Source organism: Asparagus officinalis, chromosome 1 (assembly GCF_001876935.1).
Source record: "Asparagus officinalis chromosome 1, Aspof.V1, whole genome shotgun sequence".
Taxonomy (NCBI): domain Eukaryota; kingdom Viridiplantae; phylum Streptophyta; class Magnoliopsida; order Asparagales; family Asparagaceae; genus Asparagus; species Asparagus officinalis.
The window spans coordinates 106,311,787-106,332,163 of record NC_033794.1 but is presented as its reverse complement, the minus strand read 5'-3'; the positions used below and the strand labels follow the sequence as shown (position 1 = coordinate 106,332,163).

At 36.5% G+C, this 20,377-nt stretch overlaps 1 long non-coding RNA gene across 1 annotated transcript; it reads right to left on the bottom strand.

The window, feature by feature from the left end:
* LOC109828866 lies at window positions 393-9,334 on the bottom strand. Its single transcript, XR_002243883.1, has 2 exons — window positions 8,949-9,334; window positions 393-592 (listed from the first exon to the last, which is right to left on the bottom strand). It is a non-coding gene; the product is annotated as an uncharacterized LOC109828866 (long non-coding RNA).

Sequence of the window (20,377 nt, the reverse complement as noted above, 5' to 3'; positions counted from 1 at the left end):
TGATTTTAATCCTGAGTAATTTAAGTTCGTAAACCCTGTAAAATTTTCTTATATATAGACGAGGTCCTTCATAGCATTTTAATCTAAGTGCGATATTAAACGATGGGTGTTTCAAAACAGGGATAATTACATAGGAACCAAAACAAATACCTTCCTCTCATGGGGTAGGCTCACGGTTCGATACCAATTTTGAGATGACATTAGGTTCTAGCCTCCATGTTCTCATTGCCACTTAGTTATTATAGCTTCACGTAGCCACATAGGTTAATGGCTCGAAGGAGCATGCGAAGTTTAGACCGTCACACGTGCGAGGCGTTCTTTGATTATTTTTATTATGTTCGGAGATGGAGAGAAACGAGCAAGCGCAACAAATTAGACAGCGACAGCAGACATCAGAACCCTTCACACGAAGCAGAGAAGGAAATTTATGCAAATTACATAATCACTCCCACTCACTCGCCCATTACGAAACAGATAGATACGTAACATGCGCGTACAAGACTTTTCACACGTGTATATTTCACGGGCCACCCACCGGCGTTTTATTTATTTACGAACGCCCCCTCGAATGCTACTGCGCGCTCATGCAAGCCTGCAAAATCAAAGATAATGACGTTATGTTTGGGGGTCATCCGATTGGAGCTTACAACCATTAATTTCGATAACAAAGAAATATTATAAACAAGTTATTTTCCAGGGCCACAACTGGACCCACACAAAAAAAAAAATCAAACTTGAAAATGAAACTAGTAGCGGAAGGAAAAGTTTGGGAGTCCGTTTGATCATACGCTAGCTAGCTGTATAACGTATAGTATTGAAGTTAGAATCGTAGACAAACCTAACCAAATGAAGGAAAGAAAGATGCTTACAATTATCATATGATAACTTTTTAGCATGTTCATCTATTAAATATTATCAATTACCTCCTAGATTATTTCATCAAACTAATTTGCTCAAATTATTTCCCAACCAAAAATGAAAAGAGAAACAGAGAGAACGTACTCAAAGCAACGGAAGCTGAGGCTTGTAGGTATAACACTAGTCCTAACCCCACATTTCCCAGCAAGCCCAGACGCCCGACGCCCATCAACCCTCCCGGTCCCAACCTGAGCCATCATCATCTTCAAGCAATTACAAGTCCCCCTCCTCGCCATCCGCGTGGGCGACAGGTCCTTAACCGACCTAACCGCCATACAACAGCTCGACGACACCGTGTGTTCCATCCCCATCACGTAAGGCACGCACATCCCGAACGCAGTCTGCGCCACCCCGCAGTCCGTCTTCGTGTTGCCCTCGACAACCGACGCGACCAAGATAGCCACCATTATTATCAACGTCATCCTCAAAGAAGAAGACATGCTCGTCGGACTTGCGTTTGTTGTTCGGAGACCGTTCATACGACCTCAATGCATATATAGTGAGAGATGGAGAAGAAGAATCTAGGAATTGGGGGATGTTTCCATCAAAGTCCCAATCAATGAGTCTCTCAAGGTGGCTAGAAAACGAGAGGAAGTCAAACCAAATGGTATCTTTCTATCAATGGGTAGGCATTAAGTCTCTCTCACAAAGTGATGCCAATTTTGAAAGGGCATTAGCTTCTAGTCTCCTTAATGCTTACTCAATGGTCTCTTTTCGTGATAGCCTGATGGGCACTTAGCTGGGCATGGGCTCATGTTTATATGATATCATCAAATTTTATATTTCTTTGGTCGACCATCCCGGTTCTACATGTAGACATATTCATTCAAGATACACATAACTATGATCGTCTCATCAAAAATATATATTAGCTGTTGGTGCCACCAAGGCAGGTACCAACAATTCAACCAATTTATATCTATATATAACAAAAATTATAATATACAAGGAAAATAATAACAATGATATAATTATTGAGATGAACTGAAGGATTAGGGAAACATCGAATCTGAAAGAAACTTGAATCAAAATGAGTCACGCATCAATCCTAGCATTAGAGAAGGAAACAAAATGCATTAACTAGTGAAAGGAAAGGGAATTATGAAATGGACAGCATTTTGATTTCAAACTTAGCTTAACTGATAGGACTGAAGTGCAAGATAAGAAATATAACTGTCTGGAATGAAAGATGAGAGGAAAAGAAAGCAAAGAGATTGAGAAAGAAGATTTTTCCTCCGTATATTATTGCAAGTGACAGAAAATTAATCTTTTGTTGTCACCATACATGCACCCCATATGCGAAAAGACATGCAATTTTTATTAACATGACCAGCTTTTTTAAGGAATATATGGCAGCTGCATCCACAATGAAGAAATTTCAAACTGTATGAAAAATCATAACTCCTTTACAGCCATAAACCTGCGATTGAAAGTTTATGAAAGTTTAACCACAATTTGAAACCATAAACCTAATAACCAAAGCTGACTACAATGGGCGGTATTCATGTTAATTTGAGATGTCTATGAAAGATGAACCACAATTCCTCTGAAGTACATATGCTACTAGTGCACATGAACAACGCGAAATTTTGATCAAAACTATACAGAGGAAATGTGATGCACTGAACTCTCCCTCTACAGTAACCACAGGCTAATATCACATTCGATTAGTAGTCTGACTACAGATGAAAGATGAAATACCTAGCAGGTGTAGAATAACTTCAAATCAACTCATCAGCAAAACTCTCCATACTGTTTTCCAACAGAATTACATATGAACTATAACACAGGAACAATCAATTACTTGTATATCCATAGCCATGACGGTTTCATCAAATAATTAGGATAGGCCTTACCACTCCACAGAAAGCTTTCAAGTTTGACAAAGGTCAGTTATTATAGTCATGCAAAGTTACCTTCTTACTTCACGTGATCCAGCCAAGCGACAACATGGATATCTTACTTTCACTGTTGTCATTTTCCTGTAAACTGTATATTTCCATGATTCATAGCTCTAGAGGACCATCACCAGGACACCCATCATGTATAAATTCCAAGGACAGATTTTTTTTCCCTATTGGATTCTGACTGACGCATAATTTAATTCACAGGAAATAAATCTCTTCGAGAAAAAAATTCTTAACCCATTGAATTCCTTGAGGGAAGGCAGACTAAAGTAACTGTAAAAAAGAGTTTTGGCGACTTTCACTACTTTCTTCTGCACTAGTTTTAGAATTTTTTCATAGTGTGATTTTTTAATGACATGTCCTATTTTCAAATGTATCATAACAATAAGCTCCCTGTTCTGATCTTGGTTGCATGTGCATTCACATATATTAGTATAGAAAGAAATAATCATCTGATCATATAACATGCGAAAGTACAGGAGACAACCAAAAGCCAGATACTACCTATATAGGCCTCAATAGAATATATATCAAAACAATCATACTGTTAGATCGTTAAAGCGTATCACCATCTTCCATCCTGTGATAATTGTTTAGATCTAATCTTCACCTAAACAAAGTCCAAACGACAAACTATTTCTAATCACTTTTCTTATTCATGTATAATCCCTTCCCTCATACGACTGCCCACCATCCTATAGCCATAGCAACAGAAGCCCTCTAATTCATTTCGTACATCAGTCTTTTTAACACAGAAGTTACTTTCTGTAGTATACTAACTCTACAATACATTCTTACAGATGGAAATCAACAAACTAGATGTAAGATGCCTTTGAGTGCAGTATTTGCCTCAATCTGGTAGAGTGATTGGAAGACTTTTACTTTGCCGTTTGAGTGTAGTATTTGCCTCAAGAGTGCACTCTACATGTTTTTGAATAAACCGAAAGGATGAACTTCATATTACGATAAATAACATGTGTTGAATCTAGTTAAATAAAGATTTCACTTAACATGATTAGTCTACAATATATGTATTATCACTGTAGAAAATCAACTACCAAAAAACATGTATGTAACTGAGTAATCTCATGTGTACACCTACGAACTCAAATTTGATAGCCCAGTGAAAGTTTAATCAGAGTTTACATATTAAAAGGTGGAAGATATTGACCTACAGTACACATGTTACCTTTCTATGTTTGTATAAAGTTTGATCAGCGCAGCTACTTCTCTAAAGTTGATCACGCTAAAATGGATTGGGATTCACAGAGATTCTGGGTCAAATCAGATTATATAATATCACAAATTGGTTGGATTGGATCGTTACATACGATGGGTCACTCATAGCAGAGATTAGAACCCACCACTGACTCCAAGAACTTCTGAGGGGAAAGCAGGTGAAGCTAAAAGCGTAAAACGACATGTTGTGTATACTTCTAATAGGGAGGTTAGTGAAAACTAAAACCACATGTTCTATATACTTCTATCAAAATCAAGTTCATAACTCCAAAAGCTCTCGTGGATAAAATGCCACATGGCTACTATATTACATTAAGTTGAACTAGGCGACATTAAGACATATTGGATACTTACAATTTGAAGTGGACATTGCGCCATCCAAATTGATGTTCCACACCACTGACATGATCTATTACCTGTAAAGGACCTCGAGATTACATTTTTCAAGTTTCCATCATTTTCTGCCCATGAACCAAATGGCCAAATTTTAAGCAATTTTACATCTATTTGAAATGTTGATCATTCTGCAACTTGATGCATTAGTAAATTATGATGACAACTTATGAATGATTATCTCCAAACAGCTTATGTAGGATAGTAGACCACATCTACTAGCGTGGATTGTCAATTTGAATGGTTACCCGATTCAAAGTGGGAGTATCCACATTATAGATACTTTAGAAAGTATCCTCCCTTAACTCCAAATCCAATACATTTTGTACAAAAAGAGCATTTTCTTAGTTTCTAAGGAAAAAAGTTAATAATTTATAGCCAACTATGCTTCCCTAAAACCATCCACGAAAAACTTTCTTCTCGCGAACCAATTAAGAGTCCAGATAGTCACAAACCAAAATTCAACATTCACATTTAACTTTCTTAGTCGTACATAAATATTGGCCAAACACCCTAATAATACTTGCACAGTGGTTGATGGTTATCTTAACACATATACTGGTCCATGTAAGGAACATAAAATTTGTGTTTTTCAGTCAAAAGAAACAAAAAACAGTAATAGGATTAAAAGAAAAGTAACCAACAGTTTTTAAAAAAGAATAATGTTTTCTTTAATAAGATAAAGCATTTAGTAGTTTGGATTTGAGTATAGATTGTGATCTATTAAAGAATTATTAATGAATTTGGAAAATAAATCCATAATGGCAGAGTTTGATGCACAGGCTATAGGAAGCCTTGTTATGTGCTTTAGTACAGCTCCTAGATTGAAACAGGTTCACTAGTTCATGTTTTCCTAATCCACCGTTAGTCATGTGATTAAATCTCAAGCCTTTGTTGATCAGTGAGCATAGCAGAGTAATGATTGGATCAGATTGTGGTTAATGTGGGTAAAAGAGACATATATGTGAAAAAAGAAGAGTATTAGCTCAGATGTAAATTTGACCTATTTTATTTAAGGCATGCACACCAGCATACATATGTTGCAACAACAACAAAATAGTCATCCCAAGTTTTTGAGGCCAGGTACATGAATCATATTCTTCCATTCAGTAAGGTTGAGGGTTAACTCCTCTATTAAGTTAACCACTGTCATGTCATACTTAATTGCTTTCAACCCAGTTAGCATACCTACCTTCGTTCCTCATTGCTATACTAGTTACAACTTACAATCTTATCATATCTCCTGACATGTGCGTTTTGCAGCCTTTGTTGTCCATGATCAACTCCTCTTATTTTATTCTTGATAGGAACAACCCTGAATCTCCTATACACTAATATCTTATCTCTTAGTGGATACGCATAATCCATTATAACATTTGCATTTCTGCCACGCTCAGTTTTGCACATGTTTCTTGTTTCTTGATCCATAAGGCTTTGTTGGTCTTATAATGCAGAAACTTTTGTTCAGTTTCATAGTTATTCTACAGTTACATAGGATTACAGAAGCGCTCCGCGACTTTAATCATTAGGATTTCAATCGATGAACCACATCATCTTAAGTCTTACTCTCTTAATGAATGATAATCCTAAGCAATGAAAGTGATTACTCCTAAGCATTCCCCTACATATTGTTGATTCTTTTAAATCCACTTTCAGGATAGTCTCATTTTAAATGTGATCCACTATGTGATATGCTCGAGTTTCCATCATTTTTTAACTTGCTAACTATGCTCTTCGGCGTAGATCATGTACTAAAGACTAACATATTCTAATTGTAACTTTTTCCCTATCAAGTTTTGCTAATTATGGTTCAACCTTCAAACTAAAGTCTTTCGTCTATGTTTAATGATTTAGTTCACATCCCAAAAAATGTAATGTAGGTAATTAGATAGCGAGGCATACCGAAGACATACTACACTTGGGGATATGTGACTCTCAAGTCTCGAGAGCTGGACATTAAGGGGAATAAATTTTGCTAGGGGGCACTTATGATTTAAACTGGGGTTCTTTGGTGCCAGCAACTTTACCAGAAAGGGATGCTAGCAGGCAAAAGTTTCTTTATTTGCATTTCCATGATTAAGGGAGCTTAACGCAATCCAGGTGGTAACATGTAGCAGTAGATGCTATCGATTAAAAAAATCATAATGCAGACAGAGAATTAGGGGAACAAATTCATAAGCGATGTTATTGATTCAAAAACAATTTCATAAGAGCACATGACATAACCAAACTAGTATATGTTCGATAAAAGTTAAGAAAAAATGGTACCAATGATACACAAATTAAAATAAGATATTAAATTGCCTATTATCATCTACAAAGTCAACTAAGTGCTGCTAGATGATGTAACGGAGGTGCAACCGTGCAAGGACCTACATGTCTGTTCTCTCCTTATAACCTCTTGAAGCAGAATTCTTCTCGAAGACAAGGTATTAGGAAAAAATCAATAAGAGATGATATTGATTAAAAAAATTCATAAGAGCACATGATGTAACAAAACTAGCGTATATTCGATAAAAGTACAGAAATATGGCATCATTAACATGCAAATTAAAATAAAATATTAAATTACCTATTATCATCTACAAAATCAAATAAGCTCTGCCAGATGATTTAACGGGGGCCCACGGCCTTGCATGTCTTGTTCTCTCCTTATACTCTCTTGATTGTACAACTACTCTTATATAATAAATATCCAGTTGACAGCCTACAAGAGAGCTTCATTCGATAGTCATAAACAAGACTTTAGCAATCTCCTCTTCTTGAAGCAGGATTTTTCCATGTAAAGTTGATTTGGGGAAAGGAGTACATTACTAACGGCAGACATCTGATTTCCTTATATTTGATATGTCTTTAAATGAAAAATAAATATTTGGATCCGCAGAATATATTAGTAGATGATAAGTACAAACAGAAGAGGACAGATAGTGATGAAGAAAGCTAATCTCCTGGTGAATCTGAGGAGATCCAATTGTGCATCTGATCGTATTGGTCAAACCTGGATAGTTCAGTGATTTTCTTCCATATGCTTCATGTTTTTTAGTTGGTAGGCAAGCTCGTATTTAGTTCAACATGCAATCGGATAGTCATTCATGGAGATAAGGTCAAATCATCTATAACTGCTAAATATGCTTGTAAATTGGCAGACTTAGCATTGCGCTTGCTAGATCTGACCATGTGGGTGTTGGATGAAAGGTCTCTCCTACAATTATTGCAATCATTTTTCCTCAAGCAACATCATCAGAAGTATTATTTGATACCTACATGAACATCATGGATAGATAACTACCTTGGACATTGGATGTAGCATTCAATTTTATGTGCTTGAACTTAATTTTGGTTTTTCTAGTGAGCCTGATTCCGGGTTTGTGGTTGGTAGTAAATATTGTTTGCCGCTTGGTGAGCTTTGAGCGTAACATATTGGAGATTTGGACAGGCTCTTGCGGTAATTGATGAAGATGATATTGATCGATGGATGTCATCAATAACAGGAGTTGAAGACCCATCAGCCTCAGTTGGTACTAGAGTATGCTCTCTACCTTATATTGCACAAATCATAGATATGACACGATGGTCATTCAGATGGCGTTTGAAATTCACTGGACATAATATTGGAGTCAATGAGAGAATATTAAAAATCTTGAGGCTACGGTGTCACTTCTCCAGTGGGTAATTGTGGGAGGTGCTCTGGGTCATATACAATCTGAATTATAAATTTTAATGACAAAATGGTCTCTGAATATAAAATGAAAATTTCAATCCCTGACTATAAAAGGAAAATTTCAAGAGTGAAAGATTCTGAACGATTGTTGATTGAAAATGAGAGATCAAAATTGAAACTCAATATTTCTAGTTATGTTGAAAGAAACTATATCTCCTCCGGACAGAGCTTTTAAGCCATAATTTATTAGTACCAATTAACATTATCGCAACCTCTCGTGATCGGGTGACATCACCACAGCTCTTTCTGTTGAGAACATCTCCACTTACAAGAAAAGCTATAACTCGAAGGTTAGGGGACTAAACAAGTTTATCCATCAAAAAGTATGGTGTATCTGGGTGACATATAGAAGACTATATGTAATCACAAAACTTTAAGAACCCTCATTAGTCGTCCCTACCATTTGAATTGGATAAAAAGATTGATCATCAATCCCTACATATCCAAGTCAAAACTTCAGAAGCGTGCAAGTGGGCTAAGAATAACGTCACTGCTTTTATCCAAATCATCTTCAGTCCACCCTTCCTCTCAATGCTATAAACCTGTATTCAAGAAACCATCCTCCCATTTCCCAACGAAAATGCTAAATTACCAAATAAATTAAGTAAAATCCCAGTAAAATGCAGCACCCTGGAGCCTCAATTCAGTACCAAAAACATCAATGAAACATCTAACGACGTAATAATCTTCATGTTTATGAGAAATAGGAAGAAAAAAAAAGAAAATTCACATTGCTTCTAAAACAAATATCAAAAATAAGAAAAGACCACCTTCGTGTTCTTCAGTTAGAAATCAGGACACTGTCCTTTGCGCTCCCAATCCCCAAATCGAGCTGGCTCCGGCCCCCTGTTGCTCTATTTACGAAAACGCCACCGTCGTCCTCTCCTCCGTCTTCTCCTTCCTTCGTCTTATCTTCATCAAGATCGACTCCTCCATCGTTCGATAGAGGAGGCGAGAATCGACCTTCGATTTCTCCGAAGGTTGCTGCGGCGTTGATGAGCTTAGGCTCCTCTTTGATGCGAACATCACGGGAGAAGAAATATGGCTATTTTTCTTGGGGAGCTAAAATTCCGTCTCTCCTGTAGTTTAAGGCTTAATTGCACTTAAGTATCCCATAATTTCCCCTACTTGTCACTTATACACCCTCACTTCATTTCGGCTCCCCCATTCATTCCTCCAAGTTTATGAAATTCGCACTTCATACCTTCACTTACTTAAATGTGAGAATTTCTTCTTGAAAATTATTATTCTTCGGCACTTACATATTAATTTTAGAATATATTAACTCTTAGCGCTTAAGTTCAATATTAAATCTATCACAATGTTATTTTAAAATAGAATAATTTTAGGTTTCAAATAGAACTAAAGTAGTTTTAACAATAACTTTATAATAAAATTTAAGGATTAAAAAGTTTTTAAAATTAGCATGTAAGTGCTACATGGGAATTTTTGGAAAACCGTCACTACCATTTGCCTCATCCTCCACCTTCATAAATGGTGGTAACCAAGATGTGCATAAGCTTGCGGTGGATACGGACTGAGGCTACGTGCTCATTTAATTGCTATGGTTTCTACGCAATTTAAAAATATTCAAAGAGTATTCTTGCTCAATGATTCTTGCCAAATGATACTCGCAAACTACCCCACACATGTTTTTCCACGAAGAAATCAATATGTTTGCAAGGATTGGTTCATAGAGTGTGAAAGTTTGTTTGAATATAGTGGTATACGTTGTAATTTATTTTAACTGTTGAATCAACAAAAAGGAGGTTGTAATTATTTTGGTGGCACTTGGTGGTGTAACCAGAAAAGGGAGGGCTTGAGAAAGCATGTTGGAGATCGTGGTGATGTTCATACACAACGTTTCAACGTTTGTTAAGATCTCATCGTGGAGATCGTGGTGCTGTAACCAAAAAAGAATGGTCCACTTAAGTTGACATAAGTTTATATATATATATATATATATATATATATATATATATATATATAAAACTCTTATCCTTCAAAACGCCACTTGGCAAAAATGACACATGGCAAAAAATAACACATACCCTTGAAAACACCACATGGCATCAATTTCGGTTCCCAACATTATTCATTATCTTAAAAATAACAATATTTTTCCATTATTTAATCTATTACTATCTATTAGTATCAAATTTGGTTCCCTATATTATTTTGGGAAAAGATAACTTGTATTTAATCTCTAGCTCCTCTCTCTCCCTCCCAGGAAAAGATAACTTGTATTTAATCTCTAGCTCCTCTCTCTCCCTCCCACAAAACTCTGAGTTCAACCTTCTCATCTTCCCAAAGCAATTCCTCCCACAAAACTCTGAGTTCAACCTTCTCATCTTCCCAAAGCAATTGTCTGCTTTTTCCAACGCATCGTCATCATCATCATCATCATTTGTTCAATTGATCATATTCAGTTCCCAAAGCATCAAAGCTTCTCTCCCTCATGGAGTCCAGAGCATTTTTCCTCAAACCCTCCTCCTCCTCCTCCAAAATGCCCCAAGAGAAGTCGACGATGAGAAGTCGGCGAAGTGCGGTCGAAGGCGCTGCACCTACTTCAATGGAAACTGCGATGACAGCTCCGACGATGAATTCGTTGGCGATTCCCCTCCGATCGCCGCTGCTGGATCCGGCGATGCGCTGGAGATCATTAAGGTAGTAGTTTTGATCTTGTAAGATATTTGATGAAGTTTTCTTTGGTCAAAATTTAGATAGTTTTGTTCCTAATTTGTAGGGTTTAGTTCCGTACGAGAGCCTATCGGAGCACAATCTGTTGGCGGACGCATCAAAGATCGTGGAAACTAATAAAACCAAGATCGAAAAGGGTAAAGATGTTTGCGTCAAGTTTGTAACTGAAAGTTTGCAGTCTTTAGGTTATGATGCCTCCATCTGCAAGTCTAAATGGGATAAAACCCCTTCGATTCTAGCTGGTGCGTTTATTTCAGAAAAAAATGCCTCCTTTCTTATTGTTATCTCGGCTACTTAGGTCTCGGTTATGCTATTTTTTGTGATTCATAATATAAAAGTCTTGCATATATGACTTCATTTCTCTGGTTAAAAAGATGCACTCATAAAGTTTTTCGATGATGGTTGCAGTATCATGAATCTAATTGGAGTTTTAAAGTTCAAGAAGATGGGGGAGGATTTTGTTCGCAATTCTAGCCTTCCTTATACCATTATCAGGTCTATTACTTATTACTAATATATTAATGCTTAGATAAATTTCTTCACTTATATGAACTTGTAGAATGGTAAAAAAAATTGGCTGAAACATTCAATTTTTTTTGCTTATCAGGGCTGAAAGATTGACTGATGGACCTTATACTTCTTATGATTTAAATACGCTTATTTTTTTTGCTTATCAGGGCTGAAAGATTGACTGATGGACCTTATACTTCTTATGATTTAAATACGCTTATTAAAGCAACTGCTGGAGAAAGAAGATTGACTGATGGACCTTATACTTCTTATGATTTAAATACGCTTATTAAAGCAACTGCTGGAGAAAGGGGAGCGGTAGTTATAGGCCAAGGTATCACTTTTCCGATCTCAAACATTAAAATATCAACAGTTTTTGTATATCTCTAACTATAGTTTGAAGTTCTAATTGCAAAACCCTGTAACAATATGAGACTCAAAATTGCTTGATGTACATTTTCAATTTGCAGTCCATATACAAAACTTGATATAAGTTAACAAACACGGCCTATTCAAATAATTTCTACCAAATAAAATGGCATGATATTGGTCATGGAAAGCTAGCTTGTATATGGACTTAGAGAAGTATGCATCACAAAAACAGTTAACAAAAGAGATTTAATAGAATTAAATGGAAGGATAATAATCATGTAGTCAACCCCCAAAGTCTAGGATAAAAGCTTTGCTGTTCTGTTTGAAATTGCTCATTGAAAGTTAGTTAATGAAAGAAATAATCTTCTGAATTTGTGAAAAATCGGTTGCCATGTAACTAGAAGCTAAAAAGTTTCTTTCATATTTCACTATCATACAGGTATTAAGGGTTAAATTCACAACGTTGTCATGAAATTTGGAGGGTTTTGCACAAAACTACCAATAATTTTTTTATTAGATAACTACAATGAATAATTGTAGAAAAATCCCATAAACTATAGGAAATTTTTACTGGTGGGTTATTTATGTCCATCAATCTGGAAAATTCACGGGACTAATATAGAAGATATATAAAGTACACCAGAACTAAATTGTCTAAAACGTGTCATGTGTTAAGCATGTGACAACCTACACTCATTATCATCAGGCATGATAGTTTAGAATGTATTTCTCGTATATTATGTTTTGTTATTTTTCTCTATTGGCAATGTATTTTACTTTAACATTTTTGTTCTTTCTTATGTTTATATAGAGTATGTGAAAGTTGTATTTTATTTAACTAATTGAGTACTTCTTATGTCGTATTCTTATAGTTTGATGATGTTCTTAAATTGTAACCATATACAATTTTCTTACACTGACTTTATTTGATTTACGTATTACATTGTCTCTTATTTTCGTCAGGTGGATGTCATACACCCCTTATATGATAGGTATTATATTTTCTTTGTTTTTTGACATTTTACTTTTATTTTACCAATTTCTTTGGAAAGTTATCAACGGTTTAAATATTGATATGACTCGCACAAAATGTAGTTATCAACGGTTTAAATATTGATATGACTCGCACAAAATGTTCAAATATTATTTTCCCATGTTTACAATTTTTCAAACCTTTCATTTTTCAAATTTTTTAAGTTTACCCATTTTTTGTACTTTTTTGACATTTTACTTTAATTTTAAATTTTTTTCTATCTTATAAATAATAAAATAACTCCCACCATATTTCTAAATATCGTTTTTACACATTTACATTTTTTAAACTATATATGATCTTAAACTGATTCAAGTTTTCCAAACTTTCTAATTTTCTAAACTATATATGTAACTTAGGTTGTATCATTTATGACTACTTATATATTATTACTGTTTTATTTTGCATTTTTTTGCTACATCAATTTTTGTATATTAAACAAATACGTGCATCGCACGGGCCTGAAACTAGTATATATATATAAGAAAAGATTTGTCTATTGCCTCAGCATGAGAACAACGATTAGAGTCGTCATGTTTCATGTTTCTTGTTTCTTGTACGTCAAGGTAGATTTTTTTATCAGAAAAACTATTGAATAAAGTAGATCAATAAGAAAAGATTTGTCTTGCCTTAGCATGAGAACAACAATTAGAGTGGTCTTGTTTCTTGAAACTTTACATTATATAGCTATGTGTAGAAATATATGAAAGAAGTCGTGTTGACAGTTGCTTCATACAATAACAAATTGACTTCACCGATTATTCAAAAAGATGTGATTAATGTTTGCGCATATTTGACAACAAAAGCTATCATTGCATATATCAACAATAATTCTTTTTTGCTTTATAAGTTGATGAATCCCGTGATAATTCAACCGAAGTATAAATGACCATTGTTTTACTTATGTAGATAAGGGGGGAACATCGGACAAATTTTCAAAACCAACCTTTTTTTGTTTTTATTTGCAAAAACTGACCTCTTTTGAAAATAATTACAAAAACCGACCTGTTTTCAGCCCAGCACTGAAAACAGGTCGGTTTTTGTAAAAAGTTTTCCGAAACATCACGGGAGTTCAACTCCCGTGGAGTTACAGTCAAACATTTCCAGAGAGTCGATCTCTGGGAAATTGGGACTGCAACTTCACGGGAGTTGAACTCCCGTGAAGTTGCAGTCCCAATTTCCCAGAGATCGCTTCATTCCTAAAAAAAACTATACTCTCTCATTTTTGTATACTCTCACTATTTGATTGTGATTACATGTAAAAATCTAGATTTTAGAATTTAATTGTGAATTATTTACGAATTTTGTGAAGAAATGTGAAAATTAGAGGGAAAATTATCAATGAATGTGAAAATTAGAGGGGAAATTATCAATAAATGTGAAAATTAGAGGGGAAATTATCAATGGGGAAATTATCAATAATTTTGTGAAATTTGTGAAGAATTAGTGTGGAAATTATCAATAATTTTGTGAAATTACAGGGGAAATTATCAATAATTTTGAAAATTATTGTATTTAGAGTTTAGAATTTAATTGTGAATTATTTAGATTTTGTGAAGAAAAATTAGATTTTACATATGTATGATATAAATTAGATTTTAGAATTTAATTGTGAATTATTTACGAATTTTGTGAAGATGTATTAAATAATTTTGTGTATTTAGAGGTGAAATTATCAATTATTGTGGAAATTAGAGTTACTACCTAAATGTAAAAATTAGTAACAATCAATATTTATTTGGCTTTTCGTGTAATATTGATCTTGAATTTTTTACTCTTCAGAGGTAACGATGAACGATCGAATTGTAATTCTCTGTTCTTATGATGGGAAGATTAATTACCTCGAGAATAATATGCCCGTTTATGAAGGAGGCACGACGAGACCGTTGTTCATAACAAAATCGTGTACTTTCGATGAGTTGGTTAATGAATTACACAAACTTACATTAACTAACTCACGTGAGTATCACCTCAGTGTGGTTTACAATTATCCTGTTGTGGAGAACGGAACAAGTGGAGAACGGAACAAGTGGCATTCAAATATCAAGTGACTACGATATGGGTCTCATTCATGTCTTACACGATGGCGGGCGTTCGATCGAATTGTTGATTGAAAAACATCAGAGAGATTTGGGCAAATCGTTGAACTACGAAGGAATGTATTCCCGCATGTTGGAGTATCCTAAAGTTAATTCTGTAGGCTTTTTATCTCCTCAACAAGATGAATGTTGGACACAATCACAATACATGAGCGGTCCTTCGTTCGTGGGCACTTCGAATGCTTTCGATACTAACACGAGAATTCAAGAAGATAATGCAAGTGTTGAATCAGAGAATGATGATGAAGAGGAGGGATTACAAATTAATAGCATGACCTTGATAGATCGTGATGACGGGGAAAACCAACACATCGACGGGGCTTATGTTAATAATGAGTATGTCGGCTTAGAGGATCCGCCGCCCGATGAGAGGGGGAAGAGAGGGAGAGGAAGGAGGGGAGCTATATTGGGTTGTATTTGAACTTATTTTGTTAAAATTTGTAACTTTCCTGAATTTTCAAATATTAAACTTTTGAAGATAAATTATTGTTCATATACATAATCGTGTGTGTTTAATTCATGGTTGAATCATGTATATATTGTTGTTTGCAAATAAATTGGCATATATATGAGTTAACAGGTACATATACAAAACATGCACAGCAGGCTGTGCATTTTTGTGGATGACCTGCAACTTCACGGGAGTTGAACTCCCGTGAAGTTGCAGTCCTAATTTCCCAGAGATCGACTCTTTGGAAATGTTTGACTGTAACTCCACGGGAGTTGAACTCCCGTGGAGTTTTAACAAGAAATTAAACTTCACGGGAACTTCACGGGAGTTGAACTCCCGTGATGTTTCGGAAAACTTTTTACAAAAACCGACCTGTTTTCAGCGCTGGGCTGAAAACAGGTCGGTTTTTGTAATTATTTTCAAAAGGGGTCGGTTTTTGCAAATAAAAACAAAAAAAAGTTGGTTTTGAAAATTTGTCCGGGGAACATCATATATCAATTTTATTACAGTTGTTCACGTTAAAGATATTAAGGCGGAGATATATAAAGTGGTCATGAGCTTGTCTTTGCCATGCATGGGGTTGAGCTTGTCAAAAAAGGGTCGGCAAGAAAATGATGAAGTTAGCAATATGTAAGGAGAGTTTAATGTTCTTAACATGTTGATATCGGTAAAGAATGAATCTACTTTTTTACGTTCATTTCTTTGCCCATCAACTTCAATTGAACTCATTGCGGTTGCAATGAAAACAATATTCACTTAATGAATTCTTCGAACATGTGACAATGATAGTATATGTTGTTGAATACTCATTAAAACATCAATATATTCTTCAAGAGAAGAAACTTTAGAAGATAACTGGTGAAACTTATACAAATATGACAATGTTTGGATCAAGAAAAAATTTTGAAACAATTGGAAGACACATATCAGGTTTCACATTGTGCCAGAATTATGGATATGCTTGTGTTGTTTTTCTCAAGTATTGATGTGGCTGAGGTCATCTCTGTGGAAGGCGATAGTGAGTGATACACAAATAAATGAATTAAGCAAAATGCTCTTGCATTAGTTGACTGTCTAAGTTTATATTTTTGTATCACTTGATGAAAAATATTTTGGAGATTACATCTGACTCGTCATAAGCATTAGAAAGGAGAGATCAAGACCTTGCCAATTCGCTAATCTCATCAAAGTAGTTAAGCAAAAGATTGCCAAAAAGAGAGAGGATGATTGGAAATATTCAAAGCAACTTGTTATTTTGTAATTTGCATGAGATAATGATCCCAAATATAAAATATATCATGATCCCGAATGAGATTTTATAATTTGCATGAGAGGGACTAGTATAGTAATATCAACATATTAATTCAAACAGGGGACTAATACAAAATATGAAGATTTGTTGGACTGATATCACAATAGTTATGTTGTAAGGAACTAATATGATAATATCTAAAATAATAAAAAAACCAATAAATCAGCCCGTTATGAAACGACCACCACCCACACAAATCCCCAACTTTAGCCCTCATTTTCCACGTTTCAAAAAGGATAACCCGAAATGATTGGGGCTATAATCGTCATTCTAAGTTAAGACCGCCGTTGTCGTATACCGTACCCCTTTTGGACTTTCTCTCCGCTTATCTCTCGGTTTCTCTCCCAATAGTTCTTCACAAAAAGATTTTCAAAATTCAAAGGAGCAGGAGAGAGAGTTTTGATATTTTCTTCGAATCAGAAGGTAATTTCTTGTGGAAATGTAAGTCACTCAAGCGATCTTTGTGAATTTAGTTAGATTTCATTAAAAGGTCGTCGATTAGGGTTTATAATTCAACTGGATCTTCAATTTTGTACATGCCCATTTTCAATTGTAGTCTCTATGTTGTTGACGTGCTAGAGAGTTTTGTTTAGGGTTTTTATCTGTCTGGTTAGGGATTTTGTAAAGATTTTGGGAGCAATTATGATACTGAATTTATATTGATGGTGTTTTTACAAAATGTATGTAGAAATGAAGTTTTTTTAGCGTCTTGAGTCAATTTCATATTAGATTTTTATAATGCTATTGATTGTTGCGCGCAGCGGAAATTTCGGCAGCACTTCGGTAGCACAACAAGAGAGTCAGGTCGCAATAAGAATTCCCGTCTCACCAAGGAAACAAGAATCTGAAGCGAATATCTTAACAAAGTGAGATATCGGCTCTTCCTCTCATCAGTTCTAGGACTGACCAGTCGAGGGATCCTAAAAAGCTATTACAAATCACATAAAGGCGATACAACTAATTTTACGTGGTTCGACAAATTACCTACGTCCACGGGGCAATGAGAGGGAGAGATCTACTAATAGAGGGAGAGAATACAACTAGGGTTTACAATCACTCATAATCTAAACCCTCAAACAAACTCTCTCAAATCCCTCACAAACTCTCTCTACAAAAGGATGCAAAAAGCCAACTTTTCTTCTGTCTTTGCACTCCTACAGTCGCCACAAAACTCGCGGCCGCCAAGAAAACCTCCTCGCACTTGCACACTTTTCTGCAGCCATCAACCCTTCCGTGCACACCCTCAATTACACGCAGAAAACAAAACACAGCCGAAAAAGGCTCTGTCCTTGCACCTTTCGCCCCTGCCTAGCACGCTGCCAAAAAGAATAGCAGCCGATTTTTTTTTCTTCAAAACCCAAAACCCTAGGTCACAAATTAAAAAAGATATATATAGGCTGCATTTCTCTTCACGCGGAACCATCCATGTGGTCCCCACTCTTGGCCTACACGGTTTCCCACGCGGTTTCAAGCTTCACAAGGGTGGGCGTGGGTCCCATATGATCACGTGCTTCACAATTCTCCATCTTGGCGAAGTTTTTTCAAAACCGAGCCGACATCAAAACAACCAAATGTCCCACTTGTTGTGTCCAGTACGAACTCAATCCACAACAAGTGAAGAACCCGAACGAGAGTCAAAACAATCTCACCCCCATCAACTAATCCAAAACCGACTGCATCTGAAAGACTGCCTACGTATCCTCTTTCCCAAGAAATCAAGCCGAACGTAGTTCATCCAAATGGCCGCCAACGACTTCAACAATTACGAATATGCAACAAGTTTCGACAATGATCAAACTTGTTGTTCGGAACCATCTTTGTGAGCATATCTGCCGGATTATCCTTCGTGTGGACCTTCACAATCTCCACATCGCCATCTTCAAGAATATCCCGAACGAAGTGATAACGAACATCAATGTGTTTCGTCCGCGCATGAAAAACCTGATTCTTTACCAAATAGATAGCACCCATGCTATCACAATGAATAGTGACAGACCTCTACGATATACCAAGTTCCTCCAAAAGTCCTCGAAGCCAAGTAGCCTCCTTCACAGCCTCCGTAACTGTCATATACTCTGCCTCTGTCGTAGACAAAGCCACCGTCAACTGTAAGGTGCTTCTCCAACACACCGACGTACGGGTCAAAGTAAACACATACCCCGTAGTAGATCGACGCTTATTCAAATCCCCGGCATAATCTGAATCAACATAACCAATACATAACTTCCCACCTGCAGTGTCTCGTTCATAAACCAAACCAACATTGAGCGTACCTCGAATGTACCTCAAAATCCATCTCACGGCATCCCAATGACCCACTCCTGGATCATACATGTATCTCGAAACCATGCTCACCGTCTGTGACAAATCTGGTCTCGTACATACCATTGCGTACATTAAGCTCCCAACCGCACTCGCATATGGAGTCTTCGACATCACTTCTCGATCTTTAACTGACTTTGGTGAAAGACCAGTTGAAAGCTTCAAATGGGCTCCTAAAGGTACACCAACTGGCTTCGTATCCATGCTAACATGAAATCGCTGTAGAACCTTCTTCAAATAAGTTATCTGTGTCAAACAAATTCTACCCTTCTTCTTGTCTCTGCCGATCTCTATCCCTAAAATGCATTTCGTCTCACCCAAATCCTTCATCTCAAACTCCTTTGAAAGCTGTGCCTTCAACTCATCTATAGCAGATCTGGAAATAGAGGCAACCAACATGTCATCGACATAAAGTAACAAATAAATATACGCACCTCCTTTTAACTTGCGAAAATATACGCAAGGATCAAACTGGCTCCGAGTGTACTAATGACCAAGCATAAAACCATCAAATCGTCTATACCACTGTCGAGGAGACTGCTTCAAACCGTATAGTGATTTTTTCAACCTGCAAACCAACTTATCTTTTCCCGCAGCTCGGAATCCCAATGGCTGAGTCATATATATTTCTTTCACCAAGATCACCATGAAGAAATATCGTCTTCACATCCAACTGATCTAACTCCAAACTATACTGTGCCACCAAAGCTAGCAAAATCCGAATCGAAGAGTACTTCACCACCGGAGAGAAAACCTCATTATAGTCAATACCTTCCTCTTGTGCATAGCCCTTCGCAACCAACCTAGCCTTGAACCTCAATGGAGTGCCCTCAATGCCCTTCTTCTTCGTGTATATCCACTTGTAACCAATCACCTTCCGCCCCTTTGGAAGCTCAACAAGCTCCCATGTATCGTTCTTATGAAGAGATTCCATCTCCTCCTGCATAGCCACCTGCCACGAATCATCCTCCGAACTCTGTTCGGCCTCTCTGAATATAGTAGGCACCAACTCATCGATACTCTCCACCGGAAGTGCATACGTAACAGTATCGGCATACCGTGCTGGCATCTGTATGTTTCTCCTCTGTCTCCGAACCGCAATTGAATCTTGAAGCTGAGTCGTCGGTCCCTGATCCTGCACATCAGTACCCGTATCCTCCGTGTCACCATCGTGCTCGCCTGATATCACCTCAGTCGGCACTCTAATGGATACTGTACCATCTGGACAATGTGGAGCTGCATCGATCTCTATCACCTGCGATATCTCTTTCGTCGGGTCGCTCTCCACCTGATGAGAGCTGGGAAGCTTCAAGATAGAAGCCTCATCGAATGTGACATCCCTACTCAGCATAATCTTCTTATCAACTGAATCCCAAAGCTTGTATCCCTTGACATCACGC